At 36.4% G+C, this 17,217-nt stretch overlaps 1 protein-coding gene across 1 annotated transcript in view; it reads right to left on the bottom strand.

The window, feature by feature from the left end:
- Positions 1 to 17,217, bottom strand: part of LOC124642659 (LIM domain and actin-binding protein 1) — a 37,428-nt gene that overhangs the window by 15,108 nt on the left and 5,103 nt on the right. The gene's annotated exons all lie outside the window — the stretch shown is intronic.

Here is a 17,217-nt window from a genome sequence, read left to right as displayed (position 1 = left end):
CACGTTTATTTGGATTTTGCTGCGTAATTTGTGATTATGCAAAATTCTGTGCACCGAAATGAATGTAAAGTTTATTTTTGTAAAATCTTATTAAAGTTTTCAAAATAGTCCATCACATCATATTTCTTGTGACGTAGATGACCTTTATTGGACAAAGAGTTTGTTTCATCTGCCAGTACTCATGCTGCAGTCACCAGCGTGACCGCTAAATCTAGTGACATTGTTTTCGCATCTGATTAATGCAAGTCACGTTGTAAATGTTTGCTCTCACAGTTATTAATACATTGTCATATCCAATACCCTCTTCTCAAACGTAAAATTCATCCCAAACAGCTTCTTCAAAATATTATACGTTCACGCAAACATTCAAATCACCAAGCCCTATATTTCTGGCACTCTTAAAACTCCACCAAAAAGTTCCATATATTAATATAAAAGAAACAAGCAAACCAAGTATTCACAGTATATTTATTCTCCATTCGTTTATAGGTTAAAAGCGAGCGAGCGGCCGGTGAATCAGAACAAGAGTATGGCAACACTAAAAAGTCAATTTTCTAAATTTAAACCGGCCCAATTAAACATGGCGCTTAGAAATACGACACCTGTTTATCTTCAATTAAATATTGGGTAAAAACAGGATAAAGGAAAACAACCGTTTTATGCTGTACTTCTAAGATGTAACAATTATTTTTAGAACTATGAGGACAGTGTTGCTTATAACGTTGATATGTCGTAACATACGAGAATAAATCTGGTGTTATACACCTAATTGTCTAGTTTGATTCTAGACTTTTCGTGTCATGTGAAAATTTTTGCTTAAATTATTTGTCTGGCATCAGACACTTTGTAAGGAGCACATTTAACTAGGTAGCAATCAACGCATAGATAGACATTACTACGAAATAATCATCGCTTTTACGGTATCAGGAAACTCTTTACGATCCGAAAATTCCCCCAAATACATTACAAAATTAAAAGCTGTGTGGCATCCATTCATAAGAAGCGAATGAAGTGCTAATAGAGGAAGAAATTAAAGACAAATGCCTTTTGTAAGCATACAAACACGCTCCTACAAGTCAGAAAATCAAATCCATAATTTCCGAAGAAAAGTTAAAGCAATCCCGAACATGGTAGAGTAATAAAGACATGAAATTATTGATGCACAATACAGGACAACCGTTTCCTCAAACTCAGCGTTCGGTTAATTCGTAAGATTACGGTTAAGCAAATGTCGGTCAAACGGTCATTACTTTGGTCGGTACGTAAACGTTCGGAACGACTTAACACCGTGGATAAAATGGCTTCTTTTACTTTAGTTACGTTTTATTTAATATTAAAGTTCGTGTTAATTTTACAGTGGGACTTGATTCTGTTGGGAAATTAGTAGTCATGATCACTAAAATATTTAGTACCATGATAGCATTTTTAGAGGTAGTGTGAACATGACTTCAACGGAAGGGATAAAAGTGTGTGTGGACTTCTATTTAGAACACTCCATCCAAATTTAATATGAGCCTTACTCCCCAAAGGAGATGGCCAAATTTTCATAGAAAAAAAACCCAGAATCGACAGCAATGAAATGGTTACCAATAGGTTCTTTATGATAGACCTTTGATGGTGCCAAAAAATCCAGACTGAAATCCATGGGGTTTTGGAGCTATTTCATATTATCGCAAAAATAGGTTATGTTGAATATATGTTGATTTTAAAGATTATTAACATCAAAGGACATAAAAAAGCAAAGTAAACTAACATTATACAAGCCACTAGTAATATCCCCATAGTTTCTGAGTTGGCCTGGTGATTAAAAGGTCTTGTATTTAACCACTCCAGATGCGATTAAGCACCGACCTTACCTACTTGGAGAGGTTTCACAGTTACATGCAACCTTCACAACTGGCTATGATATGTTTTTGGAGAAATTGTCTTTGAAAATCGCGCCATGTGACATTGTCAAATATAACAAATGACTTAGCAATGCAAAACGGTCCAATCACGAGTCTGCATTCAACTTCTAACGAACATCAAACAGTAAAAGTAAACTTTTTTGTGAACTAAAATCTTGATCGAAAAAACGTTATAAAAAGAGAACCCCATGGTTTTTAGATGATTTGAAATACTTTTTAAAATCCACAAATTATACTGAATCCAATCATACATATGAAGTTCCTGTCGACTCTGGGTGTTTTTTTGGCCATCTCCTTTCTAAGTCTAAAGCCCTTTGGAATAAATAAGAAAAACAGCAGTAGTTTTGATTTCAGATGATACAAAGCCTAATTACTCTAGAACAATAGCAACAGTTCCTTCATATGATAAATAAGTAAAACAGAAAATTCTAGAACTGTAGCACCAATAGATCACGAACGAGTAAGGAAAATTGATTAGAAAAGTAACCATCTTGGGAGTTGTCGCCTTGACCAGGTAGCTACCAGTTTTACCATGTTTTTATTCAACGATAGATTTCACTGATCAACACGATCTAAGTAATCAAATTACTGATAGATTTATTATTTAAAGAACCTTTGAAAATCTGCTCAAAAGTCAGACTGGATAACAAAGAAGAGGAATGAATCTGAGGAAACATAAAACGATAATTGAAATATGCAAACTCAGGAAACAGAAGATATATAAAAACATAAAGACAGATCTATAAAAGATGTACCTAATGTTAACATATCATTCAGTATTCTTAGTAAACAGGATGGAAGCTTTCCTACATCATAAACTATCATATATTTTGAATTGATCAAAGATTTTATACAAGCAACAACGTACAAGCGTGTTGCTTTATCTTCCTTTACCTTAAATGTAGTTCCTGATCGAGTATAGCTTCGATACTTTCATGCAAATGCAACTGTTACGCATGACTAACATATTAGGTTGTTTATTTATTCACAATTTCTTCGTGTTATGGAATAATAAAATACATTTCTGCTGATCTTTGTGCTGATGTTTCGTAATCGTTACCTTGATCATCAATTGTTTTTTATTCATTATGCTAAAAGTCGCTTAATCAGTGCCAACCATCGATTGGGTAATTGCGTTCATAAAAGAGCGTCGAATAACTTTCTCTGCTTCTGACAAATATTCAGTTCTTTTGTTATCATTATTTTCACTTATTGCCGTCCACTGCTGAGCTTAGGTCTCCTCAAAGAGGGCTAACTATCATGACCTTGGGTACTCCGTATTCATCCACTTTCTTCAAATCATAAAATCTTCATCAACGGTTCTTATTCCAGACTTCATATACAGGATTCTCAAGTGAAAGCATGTTAATATCTGGAATGGCTTGCGAGTCGTTCGCTCCTCATATATTTCGATCATATCTCTCGGTGTATACTTATATTTGTATGTTGAGTGGGTGTAATGCACGGACGTACCAACCACATTGGATTCACACGGGTTTTATGCGAAATTGTTTATACCTTGCACGCGTATTTATATTTAACGGGAGCAATTTTGAGGGAAAGCCGAACACGGATTTGGATCTTTGCAAAATTATGGAAATAATAGTACAGTAGCTACCCAAACCTATGTAATGTATGAATTAAACATTTTACGGGACATTATACTTGCTGAAAATTGTGCGAAAGAAGACACATTTTACCTTTATCTCGAAACGTTAATTTGGGCATGAGAAAGTTATGGCTAAAGTTTACGAGAGACACTCCGTGCCCTGGGCTACGAATTTATTGTCATTACTGCTATTAGGTACTGGTATGTTTTGTATTAATTGTTATGGCGCCTATTACAATTTCGACTTCATCTAACATTTAAATACTGCCTGCAGCATTAATATGTATATTTTCATCCATAAATTATGTCGTGGGGGCTAGATAGAAATGAGTTTATTAATTCGGGTATACATTCAGAATTATCAGGTATTCATTCAGAATATTGAATTTAAATAGCTACAAAAATGGAAAACAGATTTTCCATAAGTGAGATGAAATCATCATCAGCTCATATCATAACCAGGTTCAATACAGGCCTCTTTCAAGCACACCAAAAAGAACCTTTGCTGGCCATCTGATGGTTCAGACTAGGGACGTGCAACAGTGGCACAACTGCGCTTCAATCTACCGAAATATTGAATGAAAGCTTTTAATTACCTACTCAAGTATTTTGTTTTTGATCAACACAACTTCAAGTAGATTCTCTACTAGTATTATTACAACTCTATAGCGATAAAATCTTGATTTAGAACCTGTTCAGCACTTATTATTTATTATTACTCAGCTAAGGGTATATTAAATTTGAGACAAGCCATATGTCCGATACGCTAAGAATGACCGTGTTTGACTAAGCCAGACCTATCATAAATTAGCTTTAAAATATTAGTGCAGTGCCACATACAGAACCAGTTGGCAATCCTAAAGTATTTCCTCTGCCATTTTACGACAGTTCATCATTAATTAGTGGTTATGATTTATTAGATTCTGAACAAATTGATTTGAAACGCAAAATAGGGGAATAATTAATGACAAAATAGTAGCCGTAAAATCTTACGTTTGTTTGTACAAAATTGTGACTTCAAATTCGTAAATGGTATAAGAAGTAATATGCTTCTAAATCATTTCCATTTAAAAGTCAAGAGTAGCAAATCATCTTAATCATCATACTCCTGCCATTGTCCCAATTTTATTTGGGGTCTTCGCAACCTTTTTCTTCCTTCATACTTCTATCTGCCGTCATCTCACAAGTAGCATTATATTTAGCCATGTCGACTTTTACACAATCCATCCATCGTTTCTTCGCTCTTTTTTGCGAGTAGCAAATCTGCCTTCAAGACTACATCTCTCAAATTTTACTTTATTTTACAGTTGAACAAAATATGCCTTTAGAAGCAGGAAGCGAGTTCACCAGTATCATTTACCACGACATTTACAAGGGAGCACTTAAAAGCTTTCAAATATGTGACGTAATTAAAACCTGCGGCGTTTTGAGAGGAGGAACGCGTGGCATTTCCCTCGCTCCGACTGACCATCTGGGATATTTCTTTGTGAGAGCAATTTTATACTGCAACTGGTTTAGCCATTTTTTCTTTTCCACTAATATAAAAGGAGGTTCTATGTTTGCAACCTTATATTTTTAATACATTTTACTTTATCGTTTATGATTTGTGTTTATTTAATATTTTTAAATAAATGAGCGAAAGAAATGTGTTTGGGTTATAATTATTATGTTATACTGTCTAATCCATTGTGCGATATGTTACAGTTATTTTCATATCGATGTATTAGAGGAACTGATACTCGACTTAGCATAGTTTTTTAATTGTTTTTAACTTCTCCATAAAATATAGGGCGCTAAAACAAAAAAACATGAAACAGTCAATGTTAGCACCATTTCGGCGTACATCGACAGTTTTCTAAATACTTTGACAGGCGTTTCGTATACAATTGGGGCAATAGACATGTAAATATCCCTGATGTAAGCTGTCCGTCAGTTGTTACTCTATTTCGTCGACAGATTGTTTTTCTAAACAGAAGAAAAGTTTTGTATTTTAAATCACATCTTGTCTGCCAGAATCCAAGATTTACGGCACAATTAAAATTGAACGGAATACTGCAGCAGAATCTTGTAACGAGCTCTTAACGCAAAATATAGAACTGCTGACATTTCACACGAAAACCGAAGCAATAATCTAAATCAAAACTAGTGCCGGAATGGTATTCAGTAATTGATAATACACTTCGCACCTGAGACTTTGGCACTAAACCCTCGCGAGCTAAATTAAGACGCATACCACGATATAGTTTAATTAGAAGTCCAATACGCGGATACCCATCTATTCCGTAGCCTTTGGCCGAGAAAGTAATGTTAGGAGCACCTGTCATCGCTGCATTCCTCGATACAAATTCAAGATTTTATGCTCCTATCTAAATTACTTACAATGTTTCCTTTTCATCTCTCACAAATAAAACCTCTTTAAGATCTTACCTAATCAAATAATTTACCTTCCAAAAGTTGCACGTACAATTCCAGGAATTGTTACCATGGATTGATTTTATAAGTGATTTGTTCGTGTAGCTCGTTACCCGTCATCGGGTTGCATTTTCGCGTGCGGCAACACTGAGCGCACCTGCAGCGATGCGCGGGCGCACGCAGATTCGATTGGCTAATTTTAGCCGCACGAAGCGGTTATGTCACAGCAGACAATGCTTCAGCACTTCATCTAGTTGGGTTAAAATATATCACGGCTTTGTTGAGACTTCCTCGTGGTTGCAATTACAACTTTCAAGTTGAATCATAATGGGAACAAATGCTCTTGGAACTTGTTCGTGGGACAGCTTACTTGTCACTCATGATATACGACTACGTATCGCTTACATGTCAAGGATAGTTCAGATTGTGTTGTGATATACAAAACAATTGGTTTTGATGATCTTTTGCTTTCAGATTCTTGATCTAAGATCTCCAATCATGCACGAACTATCCGGGTCGCTGCAGCGGAATAAATGACTTGCTTCAATATAATTAGACATGCGTAGCTGGTACAGAAAGAGCAAAGACAAATGAATGGATTTTATCATATAAACCTATCGGTTGGCAGACGCCAGATGAGATCCCAGTCATAGTAAATGGGCACTAACTTCTTATTAAGGACGCCACGCGCCATCAATCCTTGTCTTGAGCCGAGCCACTCGCATTTTGGTCCGAAACTCTCCTGACACTTACATATATCACCGTCTCTTACGTAATATCGCGCCAACTATTTTTGGAAACACATAATTCGCTTATTTTCATTCTGGCAAAGTTAATTTTAAGCGTTTGATATTTGATCCGAACATTTTGTCAGGAAACTGTGGCTGTTAGGCGTTTTTGGGTCACAGTTAAACAATAATATCAATGTCGCATAGCGAAAACCCATTACGCTGTTTAATACTTACTGAAAAGAAACCTCATAGTGTCACCTTTGTCCTATTTACATTATCAAGCAAATCAATGTCATAACACCTATCTGATTTCATAGTAAGATCCATTCAGTTGCACTGCATACTTGAAGGTTGCACTTTTAACACTAGTTACTGTCCACAATACATTTCTCAAGCACTTGGGCAATCTTCAAACTGGTTACTTTGTCCACAAAAAACATAATCGAAGTACGTTTGTGTGTCCGTGTGACTTAAACTATGAAGAACGAGAACAAAACTGAATATTAGCTGTGGTATTACGTGTGCATATCTGTGTGGCGCCATCCGACACCAGTTTCATTGTACTTAGACCACACAATGATTATAGAATGTAGGTAGTTCCGTTTGGACAAAGATGACGGTGAATCATCGGATATTGTAGAGATAGTATTAGGCTGTGGCTTTAGAAATTACGAAGACAAAACTTCTAGCGGTAATTTGGAAATAATGAAAAAAGCAAAATAAGACATGTTATTTTGGGTGCAATTTCATTACAGGTTACGCAAGCAAGTACGATGATTATTTTGCTTTCGAAGCTTGTTTTTGCAATGCTTCCAAACTTGAAACATTTTCGGCAAAAAAATGGCGATATGACTCTCAGCTTTTAGCAAAAATACTCAATGTGATTTATACAGTCAGGGATTCACTGGAATTTTGCTTCGGCTGAATCTTGTTTTTCCAAATGCCGCTATTAAAATATCATTCCGAGAATCTATTTAAAAGGTGCTCCCGAATTTTTAACAAACAATAACATTAAACGTATAAAAGCCATATAAAACAAAGGTTTGTTTATCCGCTGTCAAACTGCAGCAACTTATTTTTAAAATCGTAAATGTCAAGACGCAGCGGCGGCTTCCGCAAGTGGGTCATGTAAGCATATCTTGAGTTCTTAAAGAAGCGTGATGTGATGAGCAGGGAATGAACGTAAAGATTTAGAAGGAAGCCCTACAGTGGGTGGGCTGCGGGATTGTTCGAAATAGTTACCGCGGCCCTGGTACTTAAAAGGCCTACGACGGAACACGACGGTTTTTAGTCAGTAAGAGTCTGACACTCCCTCACCGCTGCTAACCCACAGCGGGAGGGGTCATTTGATGATTTTTGACGTCGTTAAAAAAAAGCGTGTCGTTCATTCTCTGACGGTCATATAGGATTTTATTTATTGGTTATCAAAGAATTGGCTTCCAAAAAAAGGGGATAACAATGTAACAATGTTCCCACAAAATTAAGCGCTATGTAGAACAGGATAAAGCACTTTGAAGCTAATTTATCCTTACATCAAATGGCTTCCTTTCTTTGGTCTTCATTAAGTAGTGACGTCCTTTTTTTTTTTTTTTTCAGCGGTGAGGGAGTGTCAGACTCTTACTGGCTAAAAACCGTCGTGTTCCGTCATAGGCAAACTCAAACTCAAACTCAAAATCGTTTATTCAAATTAGGCTGATAAATCAGCACTTTTCGAACGTCAAAAACAAAAGACAGCCCCCAAAACGCCCGCCCTTCACCACTTCCTATGTGTTTTTGCTGGGAAGAAGAAGTGGCGCAACAAACTCCCCAGCAACACATGTCTGTCTGTAAGGTTTGAAGAACCAGAATGTATACAAAACAAGTCAAATAAAAATATCATTATCACATGATAACCATTATATAAAATTAGGAAAGAAAAAACAATACAAACTTAACACAAGTAGGCTAGCACACAGATTTATACCCATAAATACTAAGCACTCAAGCATTACTTATAGTCTATTAACTGTATCTAAAGCCTCCTGTTACTGAAATAAAAATGTATTTTTAACATAAGCATAAAATCGGCGTGCCCACCCACATGCGCAGATGGTTATGTTGTAGCTGTACAACACAAACAAGGTGTACCTGCTAGGACTACAGTATTATTATTTTCTCCAAAAAAAGCTAATAGAAAATCATACTATTATTAATAGTGTCAACAGCTACCAACACGACCTGGTACCGCCAGCAGCACCCGTTCACGAGTATAACGCGAGGATCAGCCATCGCCCCCTTCGCACATTTTTGAGGGAAGGGGACAACCCGACCCCCAACGCTACCGCTGGCCATACCGTCTAAGGGAGCATGACGTGCTTGCAGCTATTCAACAAAAGTAGAACATGTAAGAAGTACTGCAGTACTAGCAAGCCATAAAGCAACAACGCTAAGTAAAATTTAACAGAAGTTCCCAAAGTAATTAAAAAAAGAAAAAATCAGAATTAATGTCTGAAGTAATGTCAATCAATGTAAAAAATAATCATAATAAGTTTAAGATTTAGTTATAGCGATAACAAGAATGAGCTGCCTTGCGTTCAACTTAGCGACCAACTATTCCTATCATTTAAATAATCATTAATGCTATAATAAGCCTTCTTTGAAAGAATTGACTTTACTTGTAATTTAAATGCATGAAACGGTAATTGTAGTAAAGTTAGAGGTAGTTTATTGTAAAAGCGGATACCGAGCCCCAAAAATGATCCATGAACCTTATGAAGTCTGTGAGTGGGTACACACAGTTTGTGCTTGTTTCTAGTGTTAATACTGTGAACATCGCTTTTTTTGGTGTACAAATGAATATTTTGCCTAATGTAAAGTATATTGGCATAGATAAATTGTGATGCCACAGTAAGAATGCCTATTTCTTTAAAGAGCTCTCTTAGCGAATGTCTACTACCTAACCGGTATATCGCACGAACAGCTCGTTTTTGTAAAACAAATATGTTTTGAATATCAGCAGCTTTGCCCCACAGAAGAATACCGTAGGACATAACGCTGTGAAAGTAGCTAAAATAGACTACTCGAGCTGTTTCTACGTCAGTGAATTGTCTTACTTTTCTGACGGCGTACGCAGCTGAGCTAAGCCTTCCCGCGAGGCTAGCTATGTGCGAGCCCCACTGAAGTCTGCTATCGACTGATATACCAAGAAATACTGTGGATTCGACAGTTTCTAGAACCTCGTTACTTAAAATAATATTCGGGCCTAGGTTTTTCACGTTCGGTAGAGTAAATTTAAGGCATTTTGTTTTCTTCGCATTTAAGACCAAGTTATTAGTACTAAACCAGTGTGTAACCAACGAAAGTGCACTGTTTACGTCGTTAAATTGATCCCTATTTCTGTCGACTTTAAAAATAAGTGAAGTGTCATCTGCAAACAGTACAACGTCACAGATATTCTTCAGATGGAATGGTAGATCATTAATATATACCAGGAATAAGAACGGACCTAATATTGAGCCCTGTGGCACACCTAATTGGACAGATAAACCTGATGATTTGACGCCATTGACATCTACGCATTGCACTCTGTTATTTAAATATGATTCTATTACGCTAAGAGCTTCATTTTGGACTCCGTAATAACGTAATTTACGTAGAAGCGTATCGTGGTGCACGCAATCGAATGCTTTGGAGAGATCACAGAATACTCCAATGGCATTCTGAGAGTTTTCCCACGCATTAAAAATGTGTTTTAAAAGAGCTACACCAGCATCTGTTGTTGAACGACCTTTTGTAAAGCCATATTGTTCACTATGAAGGAGGCTATTAACATTGAAATATCTTTGTAACTGCTTGAGTACTAATTTTTCGAATATTTTACTAAAAGCGGGTAAGATGGATATGGGTCTAAAATTATTTACATCCTTCTTATCGCCTGATTTAAATAAGGGAATGACTTTACTTAGTTTCATGAGGTCAGGAAAAACTCCGGTTTCAATACATTTATTAAATGTGATAGCAAGATAGGGGGCAACAATGTCGATTATATTCTTTAATAGTTTAATGGAAATGCCCCAATAGTCACCACTGTTTTTTAAGTTCAGTGAATTAAAAACGTTAATAACATCAGTTGGCGTTATTTGCTCAAAACTAAAAATAGCGTCACACTTAGGGACACTATTATGCAGGAGACTCTCAGCGTCCGTAGCAGAAGAACTCAAGGAGCGAGTCGTAGTTAAAGGTATGCTGGCAAAGAACTCATTAAATGCCATGGCTACGTCAGCCGCATTACTAATACGTTTATTATCAGCGAATATTTCTAATTTATTCTCAATATTTGTCGATTTTCCAGTTTCCTGATTAATAATTTTCCAAGTAGTCTTTACTTTATTAGAAGAATTTTTTATTGTATTACTTAAATATTTTGATTTAGCAACATTACAAATTTGTTTAAATAATTTTGAATATTTTCTAACATAATCTAAGAACGGAGTATCAAACCTGTACATTTTCATACCGTATAACTCGTAAAGCCTCGCTCGACTTTTGTAAATACCTTCAGTAGCCCATTTATTAAAGTTGGCAGAGGTAGCATTGACAGTCATGGTTTTAGTCTTAAACGTGGAATTGAATTCCTTTTCTACAACATCAAAGAGTGATCCATACATGACATTAGGATCTTCATTTGCAAGAATGGAAGGTTTAAGATTTTTATTTATATTACTTTTAAATCTACTGCATCGACTAGTTGTAACAGGCCTGCATTCAATTTTAAATGGTTTCTTGCGGATTACCATGGGAAAACAAGCACTTTGTCCGCAATGGTCAGATGTCAGGTTATTAAGAACCATACAACTTGAGGCTTTACAATCACAAAAAATATTATCAAGGCAAGTTGAAGAAGTGGCCGTGATTCTTGTAGGTTCAAAAAACAAATTGACTAAGTTATAAGATTTAAATAGGTTTACGAGTCTAATACTTAATGGAGAAACCTCTAATATATTTATGTTAAAATCTCCGCATATTATTTTACTTTTATTATTAGATTTCAATTTATTAAACAAGTCTTCTATAACTGACTCGAATATGTTGAAATCACCTGTGGGGGGGCGGTATACGCAAATTATAACATATCGCTCAAGTTCTACACAAGACAACTCGATAGTGCGCTCGAGAGAAAGTTTAACCAGATCCTGTCGTTGTTTACATTTTAACTCGTTAGAAACTAATATTAAAGATCCACCTCGTATGGCATTCTTTCTTACAAACGCACTTTGTACAGTATATTTGCTATCGTTTAAAAACAATATTTCGGGTTCTTTTAACCAATGTTCAGTCAAACATAAGACATGAACATTAAAACCTTCCAAAAACAAACTTAACTCTAACTCCTTGCCAGATAAGCCCTGCATGTTTTGATGTACAAGATTCAAAACATTTGACTCACCTGTTGTCGTGCCTAATAGTTTAAACTACTAGGCATATCAATAAGAATGTTAGTAGTATTACTAACAATATCCGGAGGTACATGACAAGTACCTGTGTCTATGTGTATATTATATGCTAAAAGATTAGCAATGTGTCGTCTACAGCTAGGTGGCAAATACATAGAATGTTCAGTTAGTTTAAATCTATTATCAAATTGATTAACATCAAAAACTGAAATAGATTCAAGACGGTTAATCCTATTGTACATTAACATATTTAGGTCAAAAATGTGCCTATTTTGTTCCTCAGTCAAACTGTAAGAGTAAGGTAAGGCACCTATTATGAATTTACATTTATTTATTTTACTTAAATGTATAACAAGACTAATGCATTCTATAATATCTTTTTTTGTAACGTTAAAGCTATCTCCATAAAGTAATATTATAGTAGAATAGGGGATTAGCTTTGTCAATTTAATAGTATTTATTAAGTGGCTAAAACTGGCACCAGGTAAACAATTGTTAATTACATATTGTTGCGAACACTGATTAAATATACTACCTAAACCTTGACCAAATTTGTCTGAAAAAATGTATGTAATACTTTTATTTAAAACTGTAACAGAATCAGAATTATGGGTAACAGCCACTTGAGTCACCTGTGGTGCCGGGGTAACAGACTGGGGCTCAGGTGTCGGGGAGCAAGTACAACTGCAGGAAAGGTTATTTGTCAATGACTCATACCTCTCTGCATTGCACCTCACTATGTCTGCCAACTCACAGGCCTCCTGCATGCGCACACTCAAGTCCTGTTGTGAAGCTTCATATTTCTGGAAAATATCCCTAAGACACAATTCTTTAACATGAAGCTCCTCCTCTAAGCGCTGTATTTCAGTGTCATGAAATGACCTACATACGTCCAATTCTGATTGACATAGTCCTAAATCACTAATTAAAGTAATGTTCTTTTTCCTAAGGAAATTATTTGATTTGTACACTTTTTGTTTCTTTAAAGATTTTCTAATTTTACCTATTATTCTATTTAATTTTAAATATTTTTTTATTTTATTATGAGATGTAAATGTTCTACTTTTAATTAAAGTGTCATTGGTCAAGTCAATTGTTACAACTGGCTCATTACAAGAGGGTCCGGACAAACTACCAACTAACTCATTGAAAAGACTGCAGGTGTTCGCAGACTGTTCACTGGATTTAACAGCTTCCAACTGTGTGATGGTGTTGTGGGCCTTGCTTAGCTCAATTTCCAGTTCTGAGATCCGCCTTAATGCCAGTTCATGTGTGTCATTACATTCTTGAAAATTTGACACAAGTTGACGGAGGTGACTATGTTGATCAAGTATGTCCATATGTTGGATGTGTAATGACGGCCTTTTATGTACCAGGGCCGCGGTATCTCTTTCAAACAACCCGCAGCCCCGGCAGGCCTTGGCCCTGCTGGGCCCCGCTGGGGTTGCTGACATCTCTTTGAGGAGCGCGTGGAACAACGCGCGCCGTCGACACGGGTCTGTCGTCTAAGTAGACAGAAGGACGATGAGCCACCCGAACTCACCGCCCACAGACCCACGCCTACGGTGGCCGGGAGTCATCTCGCGACACCCGGCGCCCATGGTGTCTACCTGGTCCAGCGCGGCGGCCGGGATGAGAGGTGCGAACTCTCTGGCGTTCCGCCTCCTCCTTCTCGAGCATGACCGCTTCGCAGAAGGAGGCGACGGCATCCCATTCCCTCTCGCCCCGGACCATGGCCTGAACCAGGGCCGGACGCGAGAGGTCGCCGCCACCCAAAGCCTCGACGAGGACCCGGCGGTGCCCCTCCCATGCGGGGCACACCTGGACTGTGTGGTCCACCGTGTCCTCGGGGCTGTCCGCACAATGGTGACACCCGGGCGCCTCCTCACGACCGATGCGGTGCAGGTACCTCCCGAAACAACCGTGTCCGGTGAGGACCTGCGTCATGCGGTACGTGAGGGCGCCGTGACTCCTCCCGAGCCACTCCTCAAAGAGGGGACTTACCGCCACGATGGTGGCGTGCCCTAAGTAGTGACGACCTCAAATTCGTGGTGCAGAAATGACACGTTCGTTCGACGAAGGCGCTTTCAATGACTCTTTTGTTTTTAACGAGGTCATTCTAGCTAAGACGACCGCACATTTCAGTATAACATTTTCCGTAAACAATATTGTTGACTCTACTTGCTTTTTCAATGAACCCTACCTTGGGCAACTTGCCTTATTATCACTAGTACGTTTGTTGGAATTTGGCTTTAAAAATAATGACAGACCTACAATTTTTGGCATTGTTTTCGATGGCCATGACTTTCTCAGGCTTAAACTTCTCAAACACCCAAATAATTTCGTCAAGTGTGTCACCCATGTTTTTTTGAACAACGTAATTATGTCTTTCTTACATTAGACAGTTTCTTTTCTGGGTTACTAGAATTTCTGAGTATCTGTCAGCGCTAATATGATAAGTTCCATATTGGTAAAAAATGTATTTGCGAAAACTTGGCAGGGCGATCGATGAAAATGTGTAGTAAGGACTTTTTTCGAAGGTGACACAACGGAGATGGCAACACTACCCGACATTGGCTGATGTTATCATTTTGCTCTATTTTGATATTCGGGCTTGCAACTATGCTAATTTCAGACACAGATCAGAACTATTCAGCAGTTTAAATAATACATAGGTAGGTACCTTCTTTTACAGTAAAACCGTATGTCATGTATTAGTTTATAAGTATTGTTATGTACCATTTATGTGTATTTATATTTTTATGGGCCCTGGTTGCCTGAAATAAAGGAATAAATAGATAAATATCGGTTTAACTTATCAAGTATTGGCAGTTTCGGATGTTTTATAGCAAGTTCAACTGGTGAAATTTTGAGTGTATGTCTTGATTTACAGATAATTTTACTGAAGTCATTTCGATTGATCTACTGTTTTTTTTACATACATGTGTACATAATGAATGCTATTTCCAAGAGATGACAGTGTCAATGTTTAAATTACGATAAGTAATTATGCTGTCTGCTAATCAATAATGTTATTCATTATTGATTTACCAGTCATGGTTATAGAGAACCTCGCTAAGTTTACCGTCATGAATCGCGTGAACATAAGTGCAAACAAACGCCATTTGACGAGGGAAAGTTAAAGCAATTAAAACCAACAATAAAAACACCTTAAATTCCTTCATCGATATACAAACTACAATGTAATAAACGCTTCTAATAAATTAATTAATTATCGCTATATATTGCTATAAATCGTGTCATAGACGTTTTGTCACGTAGTGGCTAAGTTGTTATTAGGATACCTTTTGTGACCATATTTTTCATTGAAACATGAACTCAGGTGATTCATTGAGAAATAGTGTTGAAATGTGAATCATTTTAAAAACAATGTACTCTTCAATAGATATAGGGGACTAGTTGCACGTGTATCTGAGGGCACGGCAGTGCCCCAGCCAAGACTCAAGCAAAGCGGGCACGGCCGTACCATCTTTTCTCGAAGCGTTTCGCGGCTATTTCACCCCCCTGTATATTCCATGTAGGCAAAGCTAGTTTAGGTTTACGATGACCAAGAGTGAGTATTAGAGAACAAGCTCAGTCTCAAAATTACAAGACATTTGAATGAATAGTTTACGAGTTATGGGCGATCAAAGTTACACCATTTTGTCACTCACTGACTCACTCACTGACCGATCATCAAAAATCTAAGGTACTTCTAGCAAACTTAGAACCTTCAAATTTGGCACCAAGATAGGTTATTAGCTACATGTAAAGGAAAAATTATAAAAACCTTAAAAAATAATAAAAATTTGGAAACAAATTTATATTTGCGGTTTTTCAAGAACATTGTGTATGAATTTTGACTGCATTGATAACTTTGTTATTTATTTATGTAGCTACAAAATGTTACTATTTGTTTTATTGTTACATAGTGTGGCGTTGTTATTATGTATTAAATATACATACATATGAATACAAAAGCTAGCTAAAATGAAATGAATAATAATAAAATCTTTCATATTAATGCAGTACGATAAATACCTACTCCATGCTCGCTCGATAGATGTCGTTGTGCTGGTCAAAATCGCGCTATGGTTTCGTTACATAGCCTAGTAAAAGTAGAACTAAAAAAAACAAATAATTTCATGTGATAGTGCCATCTATCTCTAAAATAAACCTCTTTGATTCTAAAAGATATTCGATTCGAAAATTCGACGATTTCGAAAAGTTTTTAGTTTATTAAAAAAAAATGTTTTTTACGTGCTACTTTAGGTGTACATATTTAGTTAATTGCATGTGAGTTAATTTAATTTGTTAAATACTTAGAAAAAAAAGTCCTACAAAAAATAAATTAGATCCCACCAAAGACATTAAATGTAAAAAAAGCCAAGCCTCTACGCAATTCTTCCACCGTACAACGTTTTGAGATCGCATAGAAGCCAAGTCCTGTTCAACTTTATTTGTAATAATAAATCAATATTTTGTGACTATTTCAATAGTTTTGTTCACATTACAATAATATTGACTTGGCCATGAGTACAATATTAAATGCGATCTCAAAACTTTTTACGGTGGAAGAATTGCGTAGAGGCTTGGCTTTTTTTACATTTAATGTTTTTGGTGGGATTTAATTTTATAGAACTTAAAAAAAATATATTTTTGATAACGACGAAGAATCAAACCTCTAGACTCGACATATTATTTCAAAAATTAAGTTTTAATGTAACAAAGTATCAAAACAGTAAACAGGAAACGAATTGACAAATCAACAAAAACCAACTAATTCAGTTGTTCAATATAGATAAGTAAAAAAGTCCACGCGAACTTAACCATGCGAGCAATTTTCACTATAGTGCTCAATCATTTGTAACGAAACTGTAAAGACACCAGAAAAATGGTCAATACTTCGGTAGATTTATGCTCATAAGACGGATGGGATTATGATGCAAAATTAAATTTCAATGAGGATATCTTTGGGTAATTTGTCATCTGCGATGGTTTGGCTGTATTTCAGCTGATTTACAATTTCGTAAACAGGAAAATAAATCAAATTGAATTTGTTATTATAGTTTAAAAGCATGATGACGAACAAAGACGGATTATCAATTTCAAATTCAAACTTGCTC

Source organism: Helicoverpa zea, chromosome 25, assembly GCF_022581195.2.
Source record: "Helicoverpa zea isolate HzStark_Cry1AcR chromosome 25, ilHelZeax1.1, whole genome shotgun sequence".
NCBI lineage: Eukaryota > Metazoa > Arthropoda > Insecta > Lepidoptera > Noctuidae > Helicoverpa > Helicoverpa zea.
The sequence above is the reverse complement of the archived record's forward strand: the minus strand, read 5'-3'. Positions and strand labels throughout refer to the sequence as shown.